Here is a 24,974-nt window from a genome sequence, read left to right as displayed (position 1 = left end):
CTGCCATGATATACTGTGCTACCATGGGCCCAATGTGACAGGGTCAAGCAACCATGGACTGAAACCTCAGAAATAGTGAGTCAAAATAAACCTTTTCTCCTTATAAATTATCTCCAGTATTGTGACACAGTAATGTACAGCTTCTCAACACAATGAATAAATTCTCATTGCTTTTCCTTCTCTCTTGGAACTATCAATGCACAGATATAGACACAAAGTGTACAGCAGAGCAAGATAACTAAGATCTCAGATATCTACATACATTAAAAACTCCACTAATATTAAGATCTGTACTTTTCAACAAACATATTTGAGAGACTATACTCAAGAAAAATAGATAAACTGATACTCCTACAACTTCTAAAGAAATTTAATCCACAGCTTAAAACCTTCTGAAGAAGAAATCTCCAGGCCCAGTCCTTTCACTGAGAAGTCTGCCAAACATTTAAAGAGGTAAAACATTTCTATACAAACAAGCAAGGGTTATCCTCAGAATCCACAACTGGTTGCATATTAAAAATTTCAGCCCTGTATGAAATAACATGTTATAGTCAAAAGAAAAAATACAAGTTCATACAATTTATTCAGAAAAAAAAGCATAAGACACAATTCAACATCCATTCATGATTTAAAAGTCTTGGCAAATAAGGAGTAGAAAGAATTTTTTTCAACCTGATAATGGCCATCTACAAAAAAGCAAAAAATGAAAAATCCTACAGGTAATACTATACAGTGCTTAATTCTGAATGACTGAATGCTTTCCACTAAGATTGGCAATTGGACAAGAACATACACTATCACCATTTTTATTCTACATCATACTGGAATTCCTAGCCTCAGCAATAAGGAAAGAAAAAGAAATAAAAGGCTTATAGATTGTAAAGGAACCAAAACTGTCCCTGCTCATGGACAATATGCATGTATACACAGATAATCTCAATGAATTTATAGAAATATTCCCAGAGCTAATGAGTTTAGCAAGATCACAGCAGGCTCCAAGGCAGAAACATTGCAGTGTAAGGGCAGAGGAGAGATGCTCACCACATGGCATGAGAAAGCAGAGAGAAAAGGCAAGAGCAGGGTACGCACCCTCCAAAGGCAAAGACACACTGCTTCCAACCAGGAGGAAGTCCCACCTCCTGACAGCATGGATATCTAGTTACAAACTCATCAACAGACTGATCCATTGATGACTACAGCACCCTATAATCCAATCACCTAAAAGCCCCATCTCTGAACACCTAAGACGCTGGGAAACATTCTATAGCTAAACCATAATAACTTCCAATCTCACATAAAATTAATTCAAATGGATAACATATCTAAATGTCCTCAGAAAAAATTCTTAGATGAAAATTTTCATGGCATGGAATTAGGCAGAGTTCTTAGATACACCACCAAAAGTACAAAAGATGGGAGGGGTGCTGAATTGACTATATCAAAATTCAAAACTTCTGAGCTGCAGTAGACATTGTTAAGAAAAAAACAAACCACTGACAGGAAGAAAATATTTCCAAATGATATATCAACAAAGGATTTGCATCCATAATATATAAAGAACTCTCTAAAGTCAATACCAGGACAAAAATGTAGAACACAGGGAAATCTTGAATAGGGACTTCACTGAAAGGGATCTAAGGATGGCAAATGCCTATATAAGATGCTCAACATTATCAGCCACTAGGGAAATGAAAGTTTAATACAATGAGAGACTGCTCCACACCTAGTAAAATGGCTAAAATTTAAAATACTGACAATATTAAATGATGGAGACACAAAACCCACTAAATTCTCATGCATTACTGGTTGGGATGCAGAATCATACAGCAACTCTGGAAAAGTCTGGCAATTTCTCATAAAATTAAACAAATATCATATGACCCAGAAATCCCCTACTTATCCTAGACAAATAGAAATCTAAATTTATACAAAAACTTATACATAAATGTTTAACACAACTCTATTCATAACTGTCATAAGCTAGAAACAATGCAAAATGTCCTTCAGTGGCTAAAGTGATAAACAAACTGTACAATCACACAATGCAAGACTACCCAGTAATCATTTTTTTAAAAAAGAACAAACTATTGGTACTAAAACAACAATTAGGGTAACTCACAAAAGTTATAGTTAGTGATAGTAGCCAGTCTCAAAAAGTTACACACTGTGTGGGAATGGCAACACTACATAAGGAGACACATTGGTGGCTGCCAGTGATAGGCTGGGGAAACAGGTGACTACAAAAGGACAGACAAGGGACTCTGGGGGCTGATGGAACTGTTCTGCATCCCAACTATGCCAGTAATGACACCAATCTATCCATGTCTTACAATTCACAGGTGTGTACAAAAGAAAAAAGTCCATTTTGTTGTCAGATAATTTCTTAAACCAAATTTTTAAAAAGAACACTATCTAGACATAGGTGGATACCAAAATAATACTGTGGACTTCTGGGTTAAGAGTATATTGATTCTACTTAATTTTCTCAAAATTATCAAGCTCTCTTCTATCTTAGTACTTTCTTCTCCCAGCCCCACCTTTCACCTACTCCTAACATCTTTCAGGTCTCTGCTTAAACACTACTTCCTCAAGAAAACTTTCCCTGATCCTGACCCTGAACTCACCCCAGACAGGCTCAGTTTCTCCTGTCCCACATTTACAGTACATGATATAATTTTCCATTACTTTACATATCACAACTTAATTTAAAACATTTGCTTCTCTCTTTGAACTGAAAGTCATATGAGGGTATACTTACCCAGTTCAAAAGATACAGGACACTTGCCAGGTATGTTAATGAAGGCCTGTAATCTCAGCTACTTGGGAACCTGAGGCAGGAGGACTGCAAGTTCATCACAAGTTTGAGGTATGCCTGAGTAACTTAGCAAGCATTTAACTCAAATTTTTAAAAAATTTAAAAGGCCTAGGGATGTAGCTCAGTGGTAAAATGTCCCTGGAGTTCAATCCCCACTCTGAGAAAAAAAAAAAAAGACACAGGACTCTTGAGTATCATAGGCACTCATTTATGTTTTTTAAAAGTTGAGTATTGGGGCCAGGGATTTAGCTCAGTGGCACTGTGCCTGCCTCACAAGCACAAGGTCCTGAGTTCGATCCCTGGTACCACGAAAAAAAAACAATAAAAGTCGAGTATCTGGGACTGTAAAATCCCATACAATGAAAGCTAATAAAATATCATTATGGACAGACAGAACTTTTTGAACACTTTAAAACACTACAAAAATAAAGCATATTATCTTAAAATTGATATGTCAAATCACTACCACCATCATCTCCAGAAATTTTTTCATCTTCCAAAACAATGTGAATATACTTAATGCCACAAAAATTTAGGATGGTTAAAAGGATAAATTTCATGTTATGTCTATTTTACCACAACTGAAAATAAATTAATCCTTTTTAATGAAAAACAAATTAATATATGGAAACATCTCTTATTGAAAGGAAAAATTACTGATATATACAAGAGGATTACTCCAATAAACCCACTGTAATTTGAGAATGTCATAGAAAGTACTTTTAATATACCTGTGCTAGCCAGTTTTCAGTTACTGTAACAAATACTTGCAATAAATCAACTTATAAGAAGAAAAAGCTGAGCCGGGAATTTAGCTCAGTGGTTCCACCACCTGCCCCACAAGCACAAGGTCCCAAATTCAATCCCTGGTACCAAGAAAAACAGAAGAAGAAGAGGAAAAGGTTTATTTTGGCTTACACTTTTGAGGTTTCAGTCTATGACCAACCGGCCCTTTGCTGGGCCTGTGAGAGCACAGTACATCGTGGTAGGGCTGGTAGTGGAGCAGACTGTTCAGGAGCACACTGTTCACTTCATAGCTGGAACCAAAAGAGGAAGAAAGAGAAGGGGCTAGGGTCCCATTATCCCCTTCAAGGACACATCCCCAGTGACAGGAAAACCACTCACTAGGCCTCAGCTTTTAAAATTTCCACCACGTTCTAAGAGTACCAAGTTAGGGTCTAACCCTTGAAAACAGGCTTTCAGAGAACACATAACCAACAAAACAGCCGAGCTTAGCAACACGGTACACTGTAGAGTGCCAGTTATTTCCCCTTGTGACTGCACGCTACAGCTCCTGTCACTGTCCAGTATAACAAGAGATTGTACCACAAATCATTAGGCTGAGAAAAAAATCAAAATTCAAAATTCCAAGTATGGTTTTTACTGAATGTGTATTGCTTTTGCAACACTGTAGAGTCGAAAACTTGAAACCTGAACCATGGAAGCTAGGGGCCATTGTCACATAAAAGCTTCACAAATAAGTTTGTGTAGTTTAAAAACTGAACTCCCCTATCACACATAGAACATCCTAGCTGAGCTGCATCAGTGCAGCCTTGGGATCTATAACGCTTAATTAGAATAGTACACGGAAGACACTTGGATAGATTTAATTATAAAGGCCTCTCTACTAAAATATCTAATATCCATTTGGGAAATATAGTACAGGCTTGGAAACTAATCTATGACTAATTCACGGGAAGACTTGGAAGTAACTAAATACTCAGCTGTTTACAAGTAAGACTTTTTCAAATACTATTTATATGCAGTTAGAAAATGTACAAACTCTCCACTGGACACACCACACCTCCTCACCATCCAGAGAATGCTCTGCAGTTCACTTAGTGAATAAATGAACAACTGGAGGTGGCCACAGTGAATCGGTATCTGATTCATCCGAGGTAGAACTTCTCTTCTTTAGTACAGGGTCCAATTCAGATGAACTAATCAAACATAACCCCACCAAAGCCATTCTTCATACAGCCTTGTATCTTCCAAAGACTTCTCCCTTTGCTACTCCAACTTGGAGGAGGCTGCCCTAAACCAGGTGGATGACTGGCCATAGCAGAGGTCAAAGGTGGTAAAACAATCCTTGGACATGCTGAGTGGTGGTGTATAAATTAGATCCCAACCTACCTTGGACCTAATCACATAACAAACAAGTCAGATACCAAGAGTGTCACTTAGAGAAACTGAGGTATGAAATTGAGCAAACATATAATTTTTGGAGCTAACTATTTTTCTCTGGTCTTTGTAAACTTAAATTTAGTCCCATCCCCCCAAAAAAGGATGGCAGAATGTGTGCATACTTCAAAAGCTCTTTATGCTTCAAATGTAAGCAATCACAATAAAATCCACAGGAGAAAATCAGGAAGACTGACAAGCAGAAATAAACAATAAATATTCTATGAACTCAAAACAGCCAAAAAATACATAACCATAAACAAGGTTAAATATATTCTTGTTCTCCCAGGAAAAGGAAGTGCCAGATGCAAAGAACAGATCATTAAGAATGTTCTGCAGGAGACTAGCAAAAAATTCTCAGGTCACTGGTTAAAATCAGGCATAGGTATAGCTGCCCCAGTCATGAAGCAGCCACCAAACAGTATCTGGCTGCGGTTCCTACAGCTTCAGGGTCAAAATCTGAACTAGCTTCTTGGGACTGATCTGCTATGTGTCTGCATCATGATGCTAAAACATGGATATGGATGAGGAATCCAAACACCATGTAGAGGCAGCCATAAAAGTGCTAGTCACAAAGGATTAGGTGGGATTTTTTTCATTAGTTTGATTTGGTTTGGAAGTAGGAGGTGACGGAGGTGACAGAGTTGAGACAAAACTCAGGAAAGAGAGAGGAAGGGGAAGAATAGGCAAGGGGTAGGGAAATGGTGAAGGATGAAGAGAAAGTCAATCAGAGAAATAAACATTTTAAACTCTCACTTTAAAAAAGAGCCTACAGGGCTGGGGATTTAGCTCAGTGGTTCCACCACCTGCAGCTGCCCCGTAAGCACAAAGACCGGAGTTCGATTCCTGGTGCCAAAAAACCAAAAAAAAACATAAAATAAAAAAAGAGTCAACAGAAGAAAATTCCAAAACATTTAAAAATCTAATGCTATGAAAGCCATCAAAATTTCAGTAACTTAAATAGTACTTTACATCAGATAAAATGCAGGTGAGACTGATTTCATCAAACGATCTGACAAAGATTTTCAAGCGACCGAGGTCCTGAGTCGCACAGAAGGCACCAAATCACCCCACTGCAGACAGGCAGATCTGCCCATGCCCTACCGAGATCCTGAGTTGCACAGAACACACCGAATCAGCCCGCTGCAGACAGGCAGGTCTGTGCACGCCCTACCGAGGTCCTGAATTGCACAGAACACGCCAAATCAGCCCCCTGCACACGGGAAGGTCTGTGCATGCCCTACCGAGGTCCTGAGTCAAGCGGAAGACACCGAATCACCCCCCTGCAGACAGGCAGCCACCTGGTTCCACACTACAAAGACACAGAGGACACCAGACCACCAGACCAAGGTACTGAGTCCCGCTGTTCCCGGCCCAGAGGTAGGGGCTTCTGAACCATTGTCCCACTGCTCCTGGTCCAGAGGATGGGGCTTCCCGGTCACCATGTATCCCGCTGCTCCCAGCCCAGAGGAAAGGGCTTTTGGGTCACCTTCTTTCCCGCTGCTCCTGGCCCAGAGGAAGGGGCTTCCAGGCCACCATCCCTCCCACTGCTCCCGGCCCAGAGGGAGGGGCTTCTGAGCCGCCATCCCACTGCTCCTGGTCCAGAGGAAGGGGTTTCCAGGCCACCATCCCTCCCGCTCCTCCCAGCTCACAGGAAAGGGATTTTGGGTCACCATCCCTACCACTGCTCCCGGCCCCTGGCCCACCTCACCCAGCTCAGAGGAGGTAATCCATGCAGGCGCTAACAGTCCCCTGGCCCAATCGAAATGAGAAAACGCGTAAATAAGTCTCAAAACCAGACTTCCAGATCACCTACAGCAACCACAAAGGGAAATGAGATGGAACACTCTGATGCTCAACCACCTGGACCCACTGAACTGGCAACAAAACGGAATCTGGAAAAAATGAAATCAGAAATAATTTCTCAGATAACAGGAGAAATTGTGCCCCTAGTGCAAGACATGATTAATAAATCTAGAGAGGAACTCAGGAACATGATGGAATCCCAATATAAGAAACAAATGGAATCCATAAAACAGATGCAAATAGATTACCAGGACATGAAAAACTCCATTGAAAGTCTACACACCAGAATGAGCCAATGTGAGCACAGAATTTCAGATATAGAAGATAAGATTGCAATTAGTGACCAGGAAAAGAAAAATTGCTTCGAAATTATAAGGGAACATGAGAAATCAATCCAGCAGCTGCTAGATGATGCAAAAAAGAATAACATAAGACTGATTGGGCTCAATGAAGAAACAGGAGAGAGTGGAGATGACATAAAAAATCTCTTCACCGAAATAATGGCAGAAAACTTCCCAAGCAGGGGAAAAGAGCTTGACATACAGATAAATGAGGCATATAGGACTCCAAACAGGCTTGATCAAAAAAAATCGACACACAGGCATATAATTGTTAAGACTCCAGAGACACAACAGAAGAACAAAGTTCTCCAAGCAGTCAGAGAAAAGAAACAAATCACACACAAAGGAAAGCCCATCAGAATCACAGCAGACTTCTCAACACAAACCATCAAGGCAAGAAGAGCTTGGAGTGACATATTCCAAGCCCTAAAAGAGCCTCCAACCCAGATTGATGTACCCTGCAAAACTATCTTTCAAAATGGATGGAGAAATAAGATACTTTCATGACAAAGAGCACCCTAGGAACTTCGTGAATATCAAACCAGCACTCCAAAGAATTTTACACAATATCCTAGGAACAGACATTGAAGATCACAAGCCCAGGAAGCAAAGCAGAATGAACTCATCTGGCATGACAAGAAATTAAATGTAAAGGGGGAGAACCCAACAAAAACAAAAAGTCATGGCAATGACAAGTCAATACGTTGCAGTTATAACCATCAACGTTAATGGTCTCAATTCACCAATCAAAAGAAATAGACTGGCAGAATGGGTCAAGAAGCAAAATCCAACAATATGCTGCATACAAGAAACACACTTAATTCAAAAGGAAACTCACAGACTGAAAGTTAAAGGGTGGAAAACAATACTCCATGCGACAGGAACATGAAAAAAAGCAAGAGTAGCTATCCTCTTGGCAGATCAAGTAGATTTCAAACCAACACTGATGAGGAGAGACAAAGAAGGACACTACATCCTTGTAAAGGGAAGAATGTAACAGGAAGAGATGACAATCATAAAAATCTATGCACCAAACACCAGTGCACCCAACTATAGAAAACAAATACTAACGGACATGAAAAGTCATATATGCACTAATACAATTGTAGTGGGGGACCTCAACACCCCACTGTCACAAATAGATAGATCAACTAGACTAAAAATAAGTAAAGAAATATTAGAACTCAATCGAACTCTTGAACAAATGAACTTAACAGATGTTTACAGAGTCTTCCACCCCACAAAATCAGAATTACACATTCTTTTCAGCTGCACACAGATCATTCTCCAAAATAGACGACATACTTGCTCATGGAACATGGTTAAGTAAGTGCAAAGGAATTGAAGTTATTCCCTGTACATTATCAGACCATAGTGCGATGAAATTGGAGATCCACAGCAAAAGAAACTCAAAAAATTTCATAAACACATGGAAATTGAACAACACACTTCTGAATAACCAATGGGTCACAGAGGAAATTAAAGAAGAAATCAGACAGTTCCTTCAATTAAATGACAATGACAATACAACATAATGGAATCTATGGGACACAATAAAAGCAGTCTTACGAGGGAAATTCAGAGCAGCAAATATGCATATTAGGAAATTATTAGAATGAGCCCAATTAAACAACCTGATGCTGAACCTCAAGCTTCTAGAAAAAGAAGAGGACAACCCCAAAGCTCATACAAGGGAGGAAATTATAAAGGTCAGAGGAGAAATCAATGCAATGGAGACTAAGAGAATGATACAAAAAAATCAATGAAGGCAAGAGTTGGTTCTTCGAAAGAATCAACAAAATTGACAAACCTTTAGCGAACCTTGTCAGAAAAAGGAAAGAAAAGGCCCAAATCCATGCAATTAGGAATGAAAAGGGTGAAATTACAACAGACCCAGCAGAAATCCAGAGGATCTTCAGTACCTACTTCCAGAACCTATACGCCAATAAGATGGACAACACAGAAGAAATGGACAGATTCCTAGATACATATGAATTACCCAAGTTGAACGAAGAAGACCTAAAAATTCTGAACAACCCAAAATCAACCAATGAAATTGAAAATGTAACTAAAAACTTATCAACTAAGAAAACCCCGGGCCCTGATGGCTTCACTGCTGAATTCCACAAGACATTTAGAGAGGAACTGCTGCCACTACTGTTTCAACTCTTCAGTGAAATTGAAAGGGAAGCAATACTCCCAAATTCATTCCTGGAACCAAGCATCACCTTGATCCCCAAAGCAGAGAAAGACCCAACCGAAAAAGAGAACTATACGCCAATCTCAGTAATGAACAGAGATGCAAAAATCCTTAATAACATAATGGCAAACAGAATGCAAAAGATCATCAAGAAGATCACACACCCTGATCAAGTGGGATTCATCCCAGGGATGCAGGGATGGTTCAATATACGAAAATCAATCAATGTAAGACACTATATCGATAGAGCCAAGGACAAAAACCATATGATTATCTCCATAGATGCAGAAAAAGCATTTGACAAAATCCAACATGCATTTATGATAAAAACCCTACAAAAAACTGGAATAGATGCTCTCTACCTCAAACTGATAGAAGCCATCTATGAAAAACCAACAGCCAATATCATACTAAATAGTCAAAAACTGAAATCCTTCACACTAAAATCAGGAACAAGACAAGGATGTCCACTATCACCACTCTTGTTCAATATAGTTCTGGAAACATTAGCCATGGCAATTAGACAAGAGAAAGAAATAAAAGGAATAAAGATAGGTAAGGAAGAAGTCAAATTGTCATTATTTGCAGATGACATGATACTCTATATAGAAGACCCCAAGAACTCCACCAAAAGTCTTCTAGACTTAATAACCAAATTCAGTCAAGTAGCTCGTTACAAGGTCAACACACAAAAATCAATAGCTTTCCTCTACACAAATGACAGACTCACTGAGAGAGAAATAGGACAAATAATTCCTTTCACAATAGCATCCAAAAAACTGAAATACCTAGGAATCATCCTAACAAAAGATATCAAAGACCTCTTCTCTGAAAACTATGGCACTCTGACAAGAGAGATTGAAGATGCTATCAGAAAATGGACAGACATCCCCTGCTCCTGGGTAGGAAGGATTAATATAGTGAAAATGGCCATACTTCCAAAACTGCTATATAGATTTAATGCAATTCCAATTGAGATCCCAGCAGCATACTTCATAGACCTCAAGAAAACAATCCAAAAATTCACTTGGAACAAGAAGAGACCCAGAATAGCAAAAGCAATTCTAGGTAACAGAGACATGGCAGGGGGTATCACAAGCCCCAACCTGCAACTATACTACAAAGCTACTGTGATAAAAACAGCATGGTACTGGCAAAGAAACAGACCTGAGAACCAGTGGAACAGATTAGAAGATGCAGAAACAATGCCAGACACACTCAGCCACCTCATCTTCGATAAAGGAGCCAAACACCCTCACTGGAGGAAAGATAGCCTCTTTAATAAATGGTGCTAGAAAAGTTGGGCTTCAACTTGCCAAAGATTCAAACTAGACCTGTATCTCTCACCATGCACTAAACTAAAATCAAAATGGATTAAAGATCTAAATATTAAAATAGAAACTCTGAACCAGTTGGAACAGAGGTTAGGTACAACCCTTGAAGACATCGGTGTAGGAAAAGATTTTATGAACAAAACCTCAGTTGCCCGTGAACTAGCACAAACAATCAACAAATGGAATCTCTTCTTATTAAAAAGCTTCTCCACAGCAAGAGAAACCACCAGCAGTGTGAAGAGACAACCCACAATGTGGAAAAAAATCTTCACCTGCTCTTCCTCAGACAAAGGTCTACTATCTCGAATCTATAAAGAACTTAAAAAGATCAGACCTCCCAAATCTAAAGACCCAATCGAAAAATGGGCAGCTGAAATGAATAGACATTTCTCAGATAAAGACATAGAAATAACAAATAAATACATGAAAAAATGTTTAACATCACTGGTCACTCGAGAGATGCAAATGAAAACAACGCTGAGATTCCACTTCACTCCAGAAAGAATGGCTGCTATCATGAAATCAACCAATAACAAATGCTGGTGGGGCTGTGGGGAAAGAGGAACCCTGCTCCACTGCTGGTGGGAGTGTAGACTGGTGCAAGCACCGTGGAAATCAGTATGGAGATACCTCAAAGAACTAGGACTGGAAGTCCCACTTGACCCCACTATTCAACTGCTGGAGATCTTCCCCAAAGAATTAAAAGAATCATACCACAGTGATATATGTGCACCCATGTTCATAGCAGCACAGTTTATAATAGCTAAAACTTGGAAACAGCCCAAATGCCCATCAACTGGAGACTGGATAAAGAAAATGTAGTTTTTTAATAAAATGGAGTACTACTCAGCCATAAAAAATGAGAAATTAGAGACATTTATAGCTAAGTGGATGCACATTGAGGCGATACTCTTAAGTGAAATCAATAGGACACACATGTGTAAATACCGAATAGTTTCTCTGGTGTGAGAAACTGAAAGTGTAAATAAGGACTAAATGTATAATAGGTCATGTGAAATAGGAAGAAAAGGGGCAAAGGGGAAGGAAGTGGGAGGGCTAGGGGAAAGGATAGAAGGGAATGGGATTAATATGAGAAAATGGAAAAATAGGAACAAAATCTTTGTAAATAGGGAAGACTGGAGGGGTTGATGGGAGGGCTGGAGAAGGGTGAAAAATAAGAACCAAGAGAGACTATGTAGAGGTGCAAATTTGCAATGATGAATGTCATTATATTGTATACCTAAAATGTACCAATGATTAGAATGAATGATCGATAATGTAAAATAGGAAGAAAAGGTCCAAAGGGGTAAGGGTAGTGGGAGGGGCAGAGGAAAGGAAAGAAGGGAAAGGAAAAATGGTGAGAAATGGAAAAGATGGAAATAAAGTCTTTGTAAATAGGGAAGGGTGGAGGGCGTGAAGGGAGGGCTAGGAATGGGGAAAAAGTAAGAACCAAGATGCATTATGTAAAGGTACAATTCCCAATGAGAAATGTAATTGTGTTGTATACCTACAATGTACCAATAAAAGAATTTAATACAAAAAAAAAAAGATTTTCAAGCAAGTTAGTTTTTCTTCATGAGATTTTTACGCATATACTGAGACAAGTCACATAGATTTTCTCCTTTAATATGTTAGTATAGTTGAAACTTGGATAGATTTTCTGATGTCTAACCATTGCTCCTGTATTTATTTCCTCCTGTTGCTGTAACAAATTACTGCAAAATAAGTGGATTAAAACAAGACAAACTTAACAGTTCTAGACAAGAGAAGTAGGAAATGAGTTTTATGGCACCAAAATCAAGGCTGCCCCCTCCAAAGGCATGAGACGAGCTTTTCAGCTTCTAGAAGGCCTGTATCATTCAGCTCATGGCTCCTCCCTCACATCACTGCAACCTCTTGTTTCTGTCTTCATCCCTCCTCCTCCTACTCTCATCTCCTACCTCCTTCTTAGAAGGATGCTTGCGATCACATCAGACCATCAGATAATCAAAGTCAGTCTCCTCATCTCAAGATCCTTAACTAAATCACACTGCAGTCTCTATGCTATAGCATAAGGCAGCGCTGGAGAATCTACGGCATGCATGTCGCAGCCAGCTGTTATCACTGAAAGCTCTAAAACGTTTGCCATCACTGGTATAAGGTAATAGTCACAGGTCTCAGAGACTAGGAACCAGATACATTTGGGAGGCTTTTATTCAGCTGCCATACCTTCATTCCTGGGAGAAATCCTATTAGGATCTAATAGAAAAGATCCACTAGTAAATGTAGTTTAACAAAAGAACTCACTAAGGAAGCAATAACTAAACAAAGAGACAATTCTAAAATCATTCAGGATAAGTACTTGTTCATGAATTAGAAATGAGAAATCAAAGAAAGAGTAGTGATAAAGATAAATCCCTTTTTTTTTTTGCTTCTGACATAGGACTCAGACACAACGAACATAAAAGGATGAAAGCTTAGTTTGGGTCATGTTGAGTTTGAGATAGTTTTTATTTGGTTTGGGTGATGATTTGATTTGGTTTGATTTGTTTGGGTGTTTCGTCTTGTTTTCTTGGTTTGGGTGAGATGTTAGAGAGGCAGGGAGTAAAATTAGAGTCTAAAGTTTTTTAAAACCACAGAAATACAAATGAAAAAGAATGAGATCTTTCCAGGAGAGAGTGAAGGAGAAACCATAAGGATGAAGCCTTGATTTTTTTTTTTTTTTTTTTTTTTTTTTTGGTGACAGGGTCTTGCTGTGTATTTCAGGCTGTCCTTGAACTCACTATGTAGCCCAGGCTGGCCTCTAACTCATGATGATCCTGCCTCAGCCTCCCGAGTGCTGGGATTACAGGGGTGCACTACCATGCCTGGCTAAAGATGAAGCCTTGCATCACTGCTATACAGAGGAGACAAAGAAGCAGAAAACACATTAGATTAAGATGTCACAGAAGCCAGAGGATGACAGTGTTATGGCTTGTATTTAGATACCCCCAAAAGCCTCATATGCTCATAACTGGGATGTTTCGGAGGTGGCTGGATCTAGGGTGTGTGATGCTGGGATCAAGGATGTGATGCTGGGATTGATTTGTGGTAGGATGCTAGGATTAAAGGTGTGAGTGCTACACACCCTAAGGTGGATAGCCTGGATAAAATATGAGACAGAAAAAGAGATGCTTGTTGCTTGTTCCTTGATGCTTGCTGCCTTCTGCCTGCCTGTTCTGCGATGCCACTCTGCCATGCCACCAGTCCTTGGACCCAGTCAACTATGAACTAAAACCTCTACAAACTGTGAGCTACAATAAATCTTCCCTCCTTTAACTCTGGGTGTCAGATATTTTGCCTCAGCAACAATAAAATAACTAAGACAGGGGCCAGGGATTTAGCTCAGTGGTTTCACTGCCTGCTGTACAAGCACAAGGATCCGAGTTTGATCCCTGGTACAAAAAAAAAAAAAAAAACAACTAAAACAGTATTTAAAGAAGGGTAATCAACAATGTCAAATACTCCTGAAAAGTCAAATAGAAGAACACTGAAAAATCCCCATTGGATTCAGCATGAGAAAGGTACTAGGAATCTTTATATGAACTCTTTTAGTGGAGAATTGAGGATAAAAACAAATTGAATTGGCTCAGGGCCTTTCCACATGCTATCCTATCTGCCTAGTGGTTGGCTGACTCTTGTCCATCAGTGTCAGCTAACATTTTAGACCCTCAGAGAGAATCTGGTTGACCATCTTGTTAATAAAGAGACCCCATGATTCTCTTTTAACAACTTGTTTCTCTTATAACACTTACCACAATTTATAATTACTTAAGTGTTTTCTTATTCTGTATCTGCTCTACCACTGGACTGTAAGTGCATGTGAGCAAAAATACTATCAATCCTGGTCACATTTCTAATTTCAGTTTCTACCACAGCACCTGGCCCACAAGAACCACTAATAAAAACTCAAATAAACTTCACTTCTTTTGGGGGAGAAAAGGACTTTTCCTTATTTTTAGAACAGAAGGCAATATGCCACAACACAAAGAATGCAGGTCAATCCGGGCCACCACTCCCAGCGCAGAGGAAGAGGCTTCTGGGCCGCCATACCACCACTCCCAGCACCCAGGAGGTGAGCTACACAGGCGTCAGCAGCATCACCCCCTCCCCCTGCCCCCACAGAAACGAGAAGACATGTAAACAAGCCTCAAAAGCAAACATCCAGATCACCTACAACACTCCAAAGGGAAACAAGATGGAACACTCTGATACTCAACCACATGGCACTCCCTGAACTGGTAACAAAAGAGGATCTGGAAAAAAAGAAATCAGAAATAAGTTCTCAGATAACATCAGAGATTGTGCCCATAGTGCAAGACATGATTAATAAATCTAGAGAGGACACAGATAAAACAATAGAGAAGCTGAGGAACATGATGGAATCCCAACATAGGAAACAAATGGAATCCATAAAACAGATGCAAACAGATTTCCAGGAGATTAAAAACTCCACTGAAAGTTTACACAGCAGAATGAACCAATGTGAGGACAGAATTTCAGATATAGAAGATAAGATTCCAATTAGTGACCAGGAAAAGAAAACTTTCTTTAAAATAGTAAGGGACCAAGAGAAATCAATCTAGCAGCTGCTAGATGATGCAAAGAAGAATAATATAAGATTGATCAGAGTCAATGAAGAAACAGGAGAGAGTGCAGATGACATAAAAAAAAAAAAACTGTTCACAGAAGTGATGGCAGAAAACTTCCCAAGTAAAGGAAAAGAACTTGACATATTGATAAGTGAGGCATACAGGACAACAATTAGCCTTGATAAAAAAAAATCTACACATAGGCATGTAATAACTTAGTTAAGATTCAAGAAACTCAACAGAAGAACAAAATTCTACAAGCACTTAGAGAAAAGAAACATATCACATACAAAGGAAAGCCCATCAAAATCACAGCAGACTTCTCAAAGCAAACCATCAAGGCAAGAAGAGCTTAGAATGATATATTTCAAGCCCAAAGGAAAACAGCCGCCAACCCAGATTGACGTACCCTGCAAAATTATCTTTCAAAATTGATGGATAAATTAAGTACTTTCACGACAAAGAGCACCTTAGGAACTTCATGAATACCAAACCAGCACTCCAAAAAATTTTACACAATATCCTAAGAAAAGACAACGAGGATCATAACCCCTGGAAGCCAAGCAGAATGAACCCATTGGCAGGACAAGAAATTAAACACAAAGGGGGAGAATCCAACAGAGAGAAAAAGTCATGACAATGCTAAGTCAATATGTATCAGTTATAACCATCAATGTTAATGGTCTCAATTCACCAATCAAAAGAAATAGACTGGCAGAATGGGTCCAGAAGCAAAATCCAACAATATGCTGCATACAAGAAATACACTTAATTCAAAAAGAAACTCAGACTGAAAGTTAAGGGGTGGAAAACAATACTCCATGCAACAGGAACCCGAAAAAAAGCAGGAGTAGCTATCCTCTTGCAGATCAAGTGCATTTCAAACCAACACTGATTAAGAGAGACAAAAAAAGACACTACATCCTTGTAAAGGGAACAATCCAAGAGGAAGATAAAACAATCATAAATATATGTGCGCCAAACAATAGTGTGCCCAACGATATAAAATAAATACTAACAGACATGAAAAATTATATAAGCACTAACACAATACTAGTGGGGGACCTCAATACCCCACTGTCACAAATACATAGATCAACTAGACAAAAAAAAAAGCAACAAAATACTAGAATTCAATCAAACTCTTAAACAAATGAACTTAACAGATGTTTACAGAGTATTCCATCCCACAAAATCAGAATACACATCCTTTTCAGCTGCACACAGGTAGTTCTCCAAAATAGACCACATACTCACTCACAGAGCATACTTAAGCAAATGCAAAGGAATTGAATTTTTCCCCTGTAAATTATCAGACCATAGTACAATGAAAGTGGAGATCAATAGCAAAAGAAACCACAAAAATTTCATAAACACAACACATGAAAATTGAACAACACAATTCTGAAGAACCAATGGGTCACAGAGGAAATTAAAGAAGAAATCAGACAGTTCCTTCAATTAAATGATAATACAGCATATCAGAATCTATGGGTCACAATGAAAACAGTCTTACGAGGGAAAGTCATAGCACTGAATACACATATTAGGAAAACAGAGGGAGCTCAATTAAACAACCTGATGCTGAACCTCAAGCTTATGGAAAAAGAAGACCAGGACAAACCCAAAGCTCATATAAGGGAGGAAATTATAAAGATCAGAGCAGAAATCAATGCAATGGAGACTAAGAGAACGATACAAAAAAAATCAATGAAGCCAAGAATTGGTTCTTCAAAAGAATAAACAAAATTGATAAACACTTACCCAACCTTATCAGGAAAAGGAAAGAAAAGGCCCAAATCCATGCAATTAGGAATGAAAAGGATGAAATAACAACAGATCCAGCAGAAATCCAGAGGATCATCAATGCCTACTTTGAGAAACTGTACCCCAATAAGATGGAAAACACAGAAGAACTGGACAGATTCCTAGATAAGTATGAATTACCAAAGTTGAACGAAGAAGACCTAAAAATTCTAAACAACCCAATATCAATCAATGAAATTGAAAACGTAATTAAAAACTTATCAACTAAGAAAAGCCTAGGTCCTGACAGCTTCACTGCTACATTGAACAAGACATTTAGAGAAGAACTACTGCCACTACTCTTTAAACTCTTCAATGAAATTGAAAGGGAAGCAATACTCCCAAATTCATTCCTGGAAGCAAGCATCACCTTGATCCCCAAAGCAGAGAAAGACCTAATAGAAAAAGAGAACTATTGGCCAATCTCACTAATGAACATAGACGCAAAAATCCTTAATAAGATACTGACAAATAGAATGCAGAATATCATCAAGAACATCATATACCCTGACCAAGTGGGATTCATCCCAGGGATGCAGGAATGGTTCAATATACAGAAATCAATTAATGTAATGCACTATATCAATAGAGCCAAGGACAAAAACCATATGATCATCTCAATGGATGCAGAAAAAGCATCTGACAAAATCCAACACACATTTATGATACAAACCCTATAAAAAATTGGAATAGACGGTCTCTACCTCAATCTGATAAAAGCTATCTATGAAAAACCAACAGCCAATATCATACTACATGTTCAAAAACTGAAATCCTTCACACTAAAATCAAGAACACTATCACCACTCCTGTTCAATATAGTTCTGGAAACATTAGCCACAGCAATTAGACAAGAGAAAGAAATAAAAGGAATAAAGATAGGAAATGAAGAAGTCAAATTGTCATTATTTGCAGATGACATGATACTCTATATAGAAGACCCCAAGAATGCCACCAAGTCTTCTAGACTTAAGAACCAAATTCAGAAAAGTAGCTGGATATAAGGTCAACACACTAAAATCAATAGCTTTCGTCTACACAAACAACAGACTCACTGAGAGAGAAATAGGGCAAAAAATTCCTTTCATAATAGTATCCAAAAAACTGAAATACCTAAGAATTAACCTAACAAAAGAAATCAAAGACCTCTTCTCTGAAAACTATAGCACTCTGAAAAGGGAGATTGAAGATGATATCAGAAAATGGAAAGACATCCCCTGCTCCTGGCCGGGAAGGATCAACACAGTGAAAATGACCATACTTCCAAAACTGCTATATAGATTCAATGCAATCCCAGTTGAAATCCCATTACCATACTTCACAACAGACCTTGAAAAAGCAATCCAAAAATTCACCTGGAACAAGAAGAGACCCAGAATAGCAAAAGCAATTCCAGGTAACAGAGACATGGCAGGGGGTATCACAAGCCCCAACCTGCAACTATACTACAAAGCTACTGTGATAAAAACAGCATGGTACTTGAAAAGCAACAGACCTGAGGACCAGTGAAACAGATTAGAAGATGCAGAAACAACTCCAGACACTCAGCCACCTCATCTTCGACAAAGGAGCCAAACACCCTCACTAGACGAAAGATAGCCTCTTTAATAAATGGTGCTGGAAAAATTGGGTTTAAACTTGCCAAAGATTAAAATTAGATCTATATTTCTTACCATGCACTAAACTAAAATCAAAATGGATTAAAGATCTAAATATTAACACAGAAACGCTGAACCAGCTGGAACAGAGGTTAGGTGGAACTCTTGAAGATAGTGATGTAGGAAAAGATTTTATGAACAAAACCTCAGTTGCCCATGAACTAGCACAAACAATCAACAAGTGGGATCTCTTCTTACTAAAAAGCTTCTGCACAGCAAGAGAAACCACCAGCAGTGTGAAGAGACAACCCACAATGTGGAAAAAAATCTTCACCTGCTCTTCCTCAGACAAAGTTCTACTATCTAGAATCTATAAAGAACTTAAAAAAATCAGACCTCCCAAATTTAAAGACCCAATCGAAAAATGGGCATTTGAAATGAACAGACATTGCTCAAAGAAGTAGAAATAGCAAATAAACATATGAAAAAATATTCAACATCACTTGTCATTGGAGAGATGCAGATGAAAACAACATTGAGATTCCACCTCACTCCAGAAAGAATGGCTGCTATCATGAAATCAACCAATAACAAATGCTGGCAGGGCTATGGGGAAAGAGGAACCCTGCTCCACTGCTGGTAGGAGTGTAGACTGGTGCAACCACTGTGGAAATCAGTATGGAGATACCTCAAAGAACTAGGACTGGAAGTCCCATTTGACCCAGCTATTGCCCTGCTGGGTATCTTCCCCAAAGAATTAAAAGAATGATACCACAGCAATATATGTGCACCCATGTTCATACCAGCACAGTTTGTAATAGCTAAAACTTGGAAACAGCCCAATTGCCCATCAACTGGAGACTGCATAAAGAAAATGTGGTTTTTTAGGGCCGAGGATTTAGCTCAGTGGTTCCGCCGCCTGCCTTGCAAGCGCAAGGACCCAAGTTCAATCCCCAGTACCAAAAAAAAAAAAGAGAGAAAATGTGTTTTTTTAATAAAATGCAGTACTACTCAGCCATTAAAAAAATGAGAAATTAGAGATATTTATAGCTAAGTGGATGCACATTGAGATGATACTCTTAAGTGAAATAAATAGGACACATGTATAAATACCAAATAGTTTCTCTAGCGTGAGAAATTGAAAGTGTAAATAAGGACTAAAAGGTATAATAGATAATGTGAAATAGGAAGAAAAGGGGCAAAGGGGAAGGGAAAGTAGAAGTGGTAGGGAAAAGGAAAGAGGGAATGGAATTAATATGAGAAAATGAAAAAACGGAAACAAAATCTTTGTAAATAGGGAGGGATGGAGGGGTTGAAGGGAGGGCAGGGGAATGGGGAAAAAATAAGAAGCAAGAAAGGGGCCGGGGATTTAGCTCAGTGGTTCTGCTGCCTGCCTTGAAAGCGTAAGGTCCCAAGTTTGATCCCCAGTACCAAAAAAAAAAAAAAAGAAGCAAGAGAGATTATGTAAAGGTGCAAATTTCCAATGATGAATGTCATTATATTGTATACCTAAAACATACCAATAAAATTAAATTTAAAAAGAAAGAATGCAGCTCAAGGGCAATTCCAAAGTAGCTCCACCACTGATTTAATAAATGATCTTTGACAACTCATTTCATATCTAGAAGCCCCAATTTTTCAGTTTAGCATTGTGACCATGGTCTCCTTACATAATTATGTGCTTTCGTGTGCACACCCATTCTCAAATTAAGTGATATTATTGTGGTCACTCAATAAATGACAAATATTACCTAGAATGATCACATCCTCTGCCTCCACTAAGAAGTCTTAAAGAGACTGTAAAAGGCATGAGCTGAGTTATGGCCATATAAATATAGGAATATCAGAATAAAGTTAAGCTGTATTTCCAAATATTTCATCAAATATAAACTTTTTCAATAAAATAATATTTTCAATCTTTATTTTGTTTTGTTTTGTTTTGGGTACTGGGGATTGAACTCGGGACCTTGCGCTTGTGAGGCAGGTGGCGGAACCTCTGAGCTAAATCCCCGGCCCAACCTTCAATTCTTTTTAAATAGATGCTTGGAGGGCCAGGGATGTAGCGCAATGGTGCAGCGTCTACCTGGCAAGTGCAAGGGCCTGACTTTTTTGAGGGGGGGCAGGTACCAGGGATCGAACTCAGGAACTTGCGCTTGCAAGGCAGGTGGAAGAGCCTGACTTTTGATTCCTGGTACCAGATAGATAGATAGACAGACAGACAGAGAGATCCTTAGAGAAAAATCCATGATTAGGTAAGTTTTTATACCACCAGTTACTAACAACAATGAAATATATAAGTCCCTGAAAACTGTCATTTAAGTTCACCAGAATTTTTTAAATAAATAAAAATATATTCACATTTCACTGTTTTGCTTTGCTTGTTTTCTTTGAAACAGAGTCTTGCTAAATCACTAAGTTGTCCAGGCTATGCTTGAACTTATGATCCTCCTACCTCAGCCTCCTAGACTGTTAATATTACAGGAATGCAGCACTATGCTTATTTGTTTTATTCTTAGGTTAAGATTTTAATAAAATTGGACACATACAAGGATGGGGTCGATCTCAATGGTAGAACACTTGCCTAGCACTTTCTAGGCCTTGGGTTCAATCCCCAGTACCATAGACAGATTAACTGGCTGACTGATTTCAACAACTGGAATGATACAGAGAAATTAGTATGGCCCTGTGCAAGGATGATATGAAAATTCATTAAGTTTTTTTTAAGAACTGAAAAAAAATGTATTCCAAGTTAAAGAACAAAGTTCTTATTAACAAAAATATTCAGATCTTGGGACAACCTCATCCATTTTATAAAGAAGTTCACAAATCACTTTCTACAGATTAAAAGAATTTACACCTGAGGTGTAGCCTCAGCAATAGTGTATGCCTGGAAACCCTGGGTTTGATGGGAGGGGGAAGGTGGTGGTTTTACTAAATACCAAGGTACATGAACATACAAATAAACAATAACTCATACATGAAGAGTGATACAAATCTTTTTCTGTTTTCTATCCAAATGTCATTTCTGCCTGACTAATAAAGTCCTAGTCCTTCCTGACTGGAATGATTGGTTTACCTTTAACTCCAAGAGACTTAAAACTATCAGTCTTTTAAGAAGCTTTGCTGGGTTTTGACAGCTTAACCTGCTGAGCTCACAGCTCCCAAGGGAGGGCCTTGGTTGCAAGTTTTACTTCTGCTGCTGCTGACCACTAATACTGACTTCGCAGATAATGGATTTCAATAACAACCACCCACGGGTTAACACTTTGAGTATTATCCATTATACTGCTTTAATTAAGTTAATACATGAAGGTCACAGTTCAGTAGAAAGTTTTATTAAATTTGGCAGTGTTTATAATTTCTTAAAAAGTGTGTGTTCATCTCTGCAGTAACTCCATAAATTTGTCTACAGACGTAACCCAGTTTGCTGATGGATTTATGCTGCATTTCAATTTATTTTCCAAAAGGAACTCAATTTATTAGTTCAATTTACCCCAAAATATGTACATTTCTTGCATTTCTAACTGATAGTTTCATGACAGATGGCTCTAACCATGCTGGGCCCAGAATGGGTCTACCTAGCACAAAGAGACCACCCACTACAGCAAAGGAGACTTCCATCCCCACCTGATTTGAGAGCATTTTGATGGTGGAAAAGAGTAATTTTTTTTCTGTAGCTTTGTATGCTAAATATTAATTTCTTTCTGAAATGCTGCACTTTTTCAACTTGAAAAACAAAGATACACAAATTTTATTTTTAAACCCAAATCCCTCATGCAGCAGAAAATAAGCACGGGAGTATTTACAATAAATATATGAAAGGGCAAAGGAAGTAAATTTTTAAATAAATCCAAAAACAGAGGTTTACTCTACCAGGATTTAATAAAGGACAGTGTACTTTAAAATAGAAATCACAGAATGAACATAACAGACAAAATTTTCTACTTTTATATGTATAAGGCAATTTGAGATTATTTTTATTGAGAAGCAAAGAAGATGGCTGAATTCAGCTCATATATATACTGGATTCAGCAATAATTGTATTTTTTAAATACACAACCTGACAGGCACTATGGTAGATAATAATGAATCAGCATGGGAGCCATTTAATATACTTCTTGATTAACTCATTGCCTGTCCAGTTCACATGCAGACATGCTTACATGTCATAATCGTCATAATTCCCATCATCCCCACCACTAACACTCCGGTGTCTTGATTAGTGCACAACTCCCAGACGAGCCATTGCTAATGCTAAATAATTCTCTTCAGCCTCCTGCTACTATTCTGCAGGATCTCCAATTAAATATAATGTCCCTGATGAGCCATATTAATGTGAACAAATTCCTACCAGGAATCTTATCCTATTTTACCCAAAAATGCAGGAAAAGTAATTTAGCCAAGTCAAAGATAATCAAAACATTTAAAATTGACAGAGTATAATGTTTCTGCAAAAGGTTTTCCAAAGACAGTAACAGCAAAAGAAAAATGTCCAGACATCTTAAATGCTTTCCTCTTCTGATCTGTTCTTTTTTCTAATGTTTCACACTTGCATAGAAACATTGTATTTGTGATCTAAAAAGGTTACTGAAAGCTACATTTTACAAGAAAAGTGAGCAATAGCAAGTTTTAAAGAAAGCATGCCATTTAAAAACCCTTTGATTATTTAATCATCAGAACTTCAAGATCCAAAACCACACTAATGCAACCAATTTCTTCTTTCCCATTAAATGCAGTAATATAGTCACTATTCAGAGGCTTTGCCATGGGACTTTTTGATAAGAAAAGTTCATGTTGAAAATGACAATTATAAAAATTTTTCGCTAAATAAAGAACCCTACAAATTTTCTATTGCAATCTAAATGTTTAGAAATATTTCTGATTTTAATTGGGGGGGGTACCAGTGATCGAACCCGGGTCCTTGCACTTGCGGGGCAGATGGCAGAACCACTGAGCTAAATCCCCAGCCCCTTTCTGAGCTAATTTAGACCACTGGAAAACACAGTCCTTGACAGCCATAATCTTAACATATCCTCTACTAGGAAAGTTGACTTAACTTTCTTAAGCCAGGCGTGGTGGTATACGCCTGTAATCCTAGCAATCTGGGAGGCTAAGGCAGGTGGATCACAAGTTCAACCACAGTGTGGACAACTTAGTGAGAACCTGTCTCAAAAAATAAAAAGCACTGGGGATGTAGCTCAGTCTAAAGAGCCTGGGTTAAATCCCCAGTATTGGGGAGGGGGAAAAAAGAGTAAGAAAAGAAAAGAGTAATCCCCTGCTATAAATACACATACACACACATATATAATAAAAGACCATCTGATATTGCTCAGGTAACACTGCTAAAAAAAGTTTTATAAGCCTGACCTTAGTCATTTGTTCCTACTTGGGGATTAATGATAGTACCAGCTACAAATAAGTCCATTAACAAATTTTATGAGATTTTTAAAATTTTTGAAAACTCTTTAACTCCTTTCCAACCAAAAAGAGTTGAAGAATTTCCTAAAATTACATAAAAGAGAAAACACAGTTTGAGGCTTTTACATTTAAATTGCTTTAATTACTGTGTACATCTAGAATAAAACTGAAGATGGGCTAATAATGATATAAATATGTACATATCAAAGACATAAATAAATATGAAAAGATGTAAGGATATTCTAATAATCCCATAAAATTTTAGTTAACTTTTCCCTAAGGTCTCTTAGACCTTAGCCCATATTAATTTATTCCATCTCCATTTACCTGATCATTACCCTCCAGTTTGTTCAGCTGGAACCAACATACACTAATTACTTAAGACACCATGAAGTCCTATTTGTTCTCAGTCCCTCCCCAGACAGCAGGGAAACATTACCAAGGGTAGGCATGAAAAGTGATGACTGCCCTCACCTCACTGCCAATCATCCCCAAGTGCTCACAGGATACCCCACTCAATCTCATTATGGAATCCTAAGGCTGAGACGCCAGTATACACCAGGAATCATACTTTAAATAGCAGGCTGCCCGGGTAAGATTTGAATCACAGTAAATGCTTTCCTGATTTTAGGTTGTTTCAATATGGTAAATATCAGAAATTTCTCATTTAAATTCAATATGACTATATGCAAACAAAGCAAAAAGAAATATTGGTAAATTCAGCTTAGGAGTATAGATTTTCCTCATTTGAAATGAAGGCTTCCTACCCTTTTCATTTAACTTTATTAAGTTTCGTTAAAAAAAAAAAAACCCTTAGCAGTTTGCTCTAAGTAATATTTTACTTTTTGGGAGAGAAATATTCTAG

The 24,974-nt window shown here is 38.2% G+C and overlaps 1 protein-coding gene and 1 pseudogene across 19 annotated transcripts in view; one reads left to right on the top strand and one right to left on the bottom strand.

The window, feature by feature from the left end:
- The window catches only part of Pcca (propionyl-CoA carboxylase subunit alpha), a 399,147-nt gene that overhangs the window by 340,082 nt on the left and 34,091 nt on the right, over nt 1–24,974 (bottom strand). The window lies entirely within an intron of this gene.
- On the top strand, nt 21,313–21,413 carry LOC147823458 (U6 spliceosomal RNA; annotated as a pseudogene).

This window comes from Heterocephalus glaber, unplaced genomic scaffold (genome assembly GCF_053883595.1).
Source record: "Heterocephalus glaber isolate CG9 unplaced genomic scaffold, H.glaber_assembly_v1.0 deba00001579, whole genome shotgun sequence".
Lineage (NCBI taxonomy): Eukaryota > Metazoa > Chordata > Mammalia > Rodentia > Bathyergidae > Heterocephalus > Heterocephalus glaber.
Note: the sequence above shows the minus strand (reverse complement) of the source record. Positions and strands in the feature narration are given on the sequence as shown.